The sequence below is a fragment of the Myotis myotis genome, unplaced genomic scaffold (assembly GCF_014108235.1).
Source record: "Myotis myotis isolate mMyoMyo1 unplaced genomic scaffold, mMyoMyo1.p scaffold_m19_p_5, whole genome shotgun sequence".
Classification (NCBI taxonomy): Eukaryota; Metazoa; Chordata; class Mammalia; order Chiroptera; family Vespertilionidae; genus Myotis; species Myotis myotis.
The window spans coordinates 38907361-38912678 of NW_023416357.1; positions in this window are offsets into that span (position 1 = coordinate 38907361).

Consider the following 5318-nt stretch of genomic DNA (forward strand, 5'->3'; position numbering starts at 1 on the left):
ACTTGAGTCCTGGGGGTCCTGGCGTTCTCGCCAGCGCCCGGGGCTCCCCTAATTAGAGGAGGGATGCAGGGTGGCATTAGTTCCCAAGCGGTTTAATCGAGCCTCTCTTCAATGGCCAGAGATAAATGTAGCCACTGTTACTCTGTGCTGAATGGGTCGCAAAGACTCCCGCCCGCCCCCCAGCGTGGCCATTCAAGGTTCTTTTCACAACCTCTAAGCGTTTCAGTTCCCGGGCCTAGCGACACTCCAGAGCGCTCCTAATTAGTCTAATTAGAAAGGTGGATTGATAGATGGAAAGAAGACAGCGTGGGTTAGGAAGATGCTCAATGCTGCCAATCTCGGCTGGATTGCCGCTTATTCTTTCCGGAAAGAAAAGGCCGCAAAGAAGGAGGTCGGAGCCGGAGCCCGCCCGCGCGGAGGCTCTGGTCCGGCCGGATTTGCGGGCCAGGCGGTCGCTGACCCCGCGCTTCCCGCAGCCAGGGCCTGGCCGCAGGCTCCCGCTTCTCCAGGGGAAGTCTCCGGGCCGCGGGCTGCGGAGCCCGGCGGGAAGGCCCGTGGATGAGAGGCGCACGGGCTCTCGCCCCTGAATGGCGTCTCTCCGCCTCTCCGGGCACCGCGGCCACCGGTTTCTCATCCGAAAAATCGTGCGGAGGCGTGGCCCAGAGGCCCAAAGGCCGGTGCGGGGCCGCGCGTCCGGCCGCGCCACGTGGCCGTTCCCGGCGCCCTCCCTCCACGGCCTGGCTTTCAGTCGGCGCAGTGCCTCCTCCCCATAAAGCCGAAACCCCAAGAAAGGAAAAATTGGTTTGGGGACGAGGCTTAATTGCGCGCGGCTTCGGGTGGGGTGCGTGCGAGGTTTCTGTGCCCTGGTCCCGGGGCAGGCCCTCCTCCCGCGCCGCCGCTCCCCGGGGTCCGGGCGCGCTCGCGGCCCCGCGCAGGGCCCTCGGGCGCAGGGGGGCCGCCTGGCGAATTCCAGCTCCGGCCGCGGCCGGCGGGGGGCGGGGAGGGCGCTGCGCGGGTGGCTTCGAGAACACTGAACCTTTAATTGGGCTATAAATCAGACAGGGGAGTGCGGTGGAGTTTGTGCAGGTGTAAAAACAGAGGGGAAAGCCCTGGCCGAGCAGCCGAAGCGCCGGGGCAGGTCAGAACCCCCGGCAACTCACATCTAGATAAGTCCGCTGACAACAAAATAAACAGTGGCGAGGGCCGGGCGGCGGGGGCGCGGTGGCCCCAGCCCGCGCGCAGCGGCACGGCGGCCGTCGAGTGGCAGGCGGCCTCTCTTGGCTTTTTGTTTGGGGCTTTTTAGGGTGCGGGGGTAGATAAGGAGAGGCAATATTATCTCCCCTTTCGCCCTCTTGCTCTCCGCATCGCATCCTGGTGGGCAGAGGACTGTCAGGCAGTGAAGGTTTGGGGAGTGCGTGCTGCCTCACCCGCCCCTGCGAGGTCTGGGTGCCCGAGCTGTCGGTGTCCACGTCCACGATCGGCGTTGAGCACCGGACGGACTGGCGAAGACGAGCCACGACGGGTCGCTGCGCCCCCTCCCAGACTGGGCATTACCGAGACACAAACCCTCGGCTCCCGCTTCATTTTAGGGCGGCCGTGGGGGAAACACTGCTGCTCCCCAGGCCCAGGAGGTAACAAACCGAGTAGAAAGGTTATCAAATACTCAGTCGGTGCACCGCTCGGGAGCAAAACTCTGTCAAAGCCCCATCGAGACGTTGGCACAAGCGGCGAACGGATTCACAGACGAAGGAAAACAATACAAGTCTCGTTAGATCATTTTTCTGGACATTGTTTAAGGTCTGAAAGGGACCAAATCGTTTCAAAATGTTGCCAGTAAAAATTATCCTACGTGGAATGCAACTAATCCTTTTAGGTTCCTGTCAACTGTTTCCACAAATGGAATCCGATTTTTCAAATCAAAGATCCAAAAGTCCTTAGGGAGAGATTTATTACATGCCAGAGCTTAGTTACAGAATAGAGTTACAATAACAACTTGCACCCACCAACTCCCTAAAATAAGGGATCCCATCCCACACATTCTAAAGACCTGTATGTGTGTGGGAGGGTGGCAGGGGGTAGTTTGCTGGATTCCTACTATGTATAAAGATGGACGGAAGGAGGGGGGGGGGAGAGGAGGCAGGCAAAGAAATATTAAATTCCTTAAATACAAAAACAACACAGAGCTCCTCAGCATGTTATTTTTGTCCTCTCTACCCCTAATTACTTTTGAATAAGAAAACAAGACCCAAACCTGATGACTTATCCACAATCTCTTGCCCGATAACTTAAAGGTGAGGTTAACACTTGAATAGTTTACAGACTATTGAGGTTTTTTAAATGGTTCTGTTAAATGGATAAATGAAAAAAATTACCTTGTTAGCCTTCCCTCCACCCCATTGTTCCCTGCTGAAAGGCTTGCCCCTGTTGTCCCATGAGTGTAGGCTTATGTTATTAGAGGCAACTTGGTGGCGGGAATTCTTTCATTTGTTTCTTATATTTAAAGTGGGAATAAGAAGATTTGCAATGTAGCAGGTGCTCAATAAATACTGCAGACTAATCCCACTTTTCAAAGCTTAGTGGTTAAAGAGATGACTGGTAGGTAAGTAACTAAAGAAACAGAGCAAGAGACTAGGAGAGTGGATTTAAAACACCACTGGTTTGTTTATTTTAGAAGGGAGGAGAAAGTTATCTGTCCAAATACACATCTGGCTGAAGTAAGAGAAAACTCAATGCCATGTCTTTCCCTCTCACTGTTTCTAGAAAGGGCTGCATAACCATTTATTTCATAGATGGGATGGGTATTGGGGGGGGGGGGAAGATGAGTTTTTACATAGAGCCAAAATTTTTTCTTAACTAATTTAAGGATGTTGGTATACTACAGTTTCCTGGAAGGATAAGGATATGGGAAAGAAGTCACAAAGGAACCATGATTCAATACATGTGTATAGGTTTTATGTTTTCCAAAACACTTTCACATCAATCGTCCTATTTGATTCTCACAACACATGTCCACACTCCAAAAACTATAAATGCGTGTGCAAACTGACCTAACATTTAATTTCAACCTAGTCTTATTGCTCCTGTTGTGGGCTTTGGAGGTGTGTGTGTGTGATTCCCTCCTCCTCTCCATAGTCTGTGAGTCATTTTCATATATATGAAACTCTCTACATAAAAATAATAATAAAAAATAATCAAGTTACTTTTCATTCACGATAACCCTTCATTGTTGACTTTTCAAAAAACGTGTCATGTCCTTTATTGCTGAAAATAACTGCCTTTTAGTGATATTAACGGGAATTCCTAGGCAAGTATGCAAAGAAGCTTCTGTTTTCTGCCACAATTAACATCCGCCACTGCCTCTTTTTCTTGGCCGGTCTGTTATTGACCAGTATTTGCAAATAAGAGAGACTCCTCAGTTTGTGCCTGCCTGGGTGCCTCTGGGACCGAGAGGCAGGGCATGGCCTCCGACCCCTCTCTACCACTGGGCCTTCCTGATCCTCTCCTGCTGCTCAGCGGACTAGCACTTCGGGACCTAGAGGTGCATTTCATGATGCTTGCATTCTGCTTCACAGACCACATAGATTCTCCTTAATTCTAGCGTCCTATGCACAAGGAAGCACCCTATCTTGAACAACAGAGTCACTCTCACTTTAAGAGTAGGAACATATCTTTCCAAACCTCAGAATTAGAATTTTCCAGGTTTTCTAAACAAAGCATCTGATGTTGACTGTTTTTCTTTGGGTGATGAGTTTTTATTGTCTTTTGCAGTCTAGAATTTAAAAGAAAAAATGTTTCTAAGAAAACCACTCTTTCTCTAGAAAAATCACTGTTATCTTGCATTAAGCACTGTCCTTTGGGGGGAAATCACCATGTACATTTTTGTAGGCAGCCTGCAGCTCACAATTAGTCAGGTGCAATCCCAGCACTGCCACCAGCCTGGATGTCCTGGTGAGGGACAAAGCACTGGCCCCAGCACCTGCATGAGGAAGCTGGGCTTCAGTGAGGCTTCTGTGGCAATGGGCAAGGATGGGCTCTTCACACCGAGGGAAAGAGGTGATTCTAGCAGGTGGTCTGGAATTCCCTTCCCCCAAAAGCATTTTTAGGGAGACCTCTGGCCAGGCAGGTCAAGCTCCAGGTGGCATTGCCCCTGGGGGCGCCAATGCAGTGGATTAATTGTGCAGGGGCTATTGGGACCCGCACAAGCCACATCGTACCCAGCTGTTCAAGGACAGTAAAATGTTTGAGATGGTGGCTGGAGTGAGGGTGAGCACATTCACAGAAAAATGATTTGCCTTCTCATTAAATGTGAAGTTAGCTGACCTGACTCTTACATATTCTATCCTTTTCCACATAGGAAGGATGTGGCCCTAGGTCTGGTTATAAAGACCTACTTAGCAGTTTAGCAAAAAGTTCTGCCAGTTTGGCAGATTTTGACCTCTAAAAATCAGTGAAAAAATGCAGGGGAAATGGACAAATAGAACAAAGGTGAAAAGGTAAACTGTGGTGTGTGTGTGTGTGTGTGTGTGTGTGTGTGTGATGTTTTAAAGAAGAGTGCTACTGCAAAAATTTTTTTTGGGGGGGGAAAGCGATGCTAGAAGAGGGCCATATAGAACTAGTTGGAAAAGACTGACACATTCAAAATAATTAGGTATAGATTCCAAATGCATTTAAAACAAGGAGCTGGGGGACCTCTGGGAAAACCTGTGTAGAGATGGCAGGGAGGAAGGTCTAGCAAGAATCCAAAAAAAGCATATAATAAATAAATGACTCTTCTATATAGTGATCTCTAAGGCAACTGCCCCATCGTGGGGGTGGGGGAGGGCAGGTAACCAAGTGGCAGTGTAATGTACTGGAAATGGAATTAAATGCTGAAGTCCCAGTAGCTGTGACATTGGGCAAGTGACTTCATATCTTTTGAGCCTTGTTATCTTTATTTCTAAAACGGGCTCAATAACAAATCTTATCCTCTCTATTTCATAATGTAGTTGAGAGAAATATTAATGAAAGTCCTTTTTAACAATTAAAGGAATACCCAGAGAAGGGGTTTTCTGTGGTGCTGGTAACATCTGCTTCTTGGTCTGATGCTGGTTACACGGGTGTTTACTTTGTGGAAAAAAAAAATGGGTGAAATTTGTGCATTTTTATGTATGTGTAATACACTTTGCTACAACATTTACTTTTAAAAGATAGAGTAGCTCAAAACAGTTTTTAAAGTTGGGATGATGATGATAAAGGCAAGGAAAATTATAAATGTGGTTCTGAGCTCACAATCTACCCTCATGTCTCTTCCTAGCCATCTTATCACAACTGAAGACTCA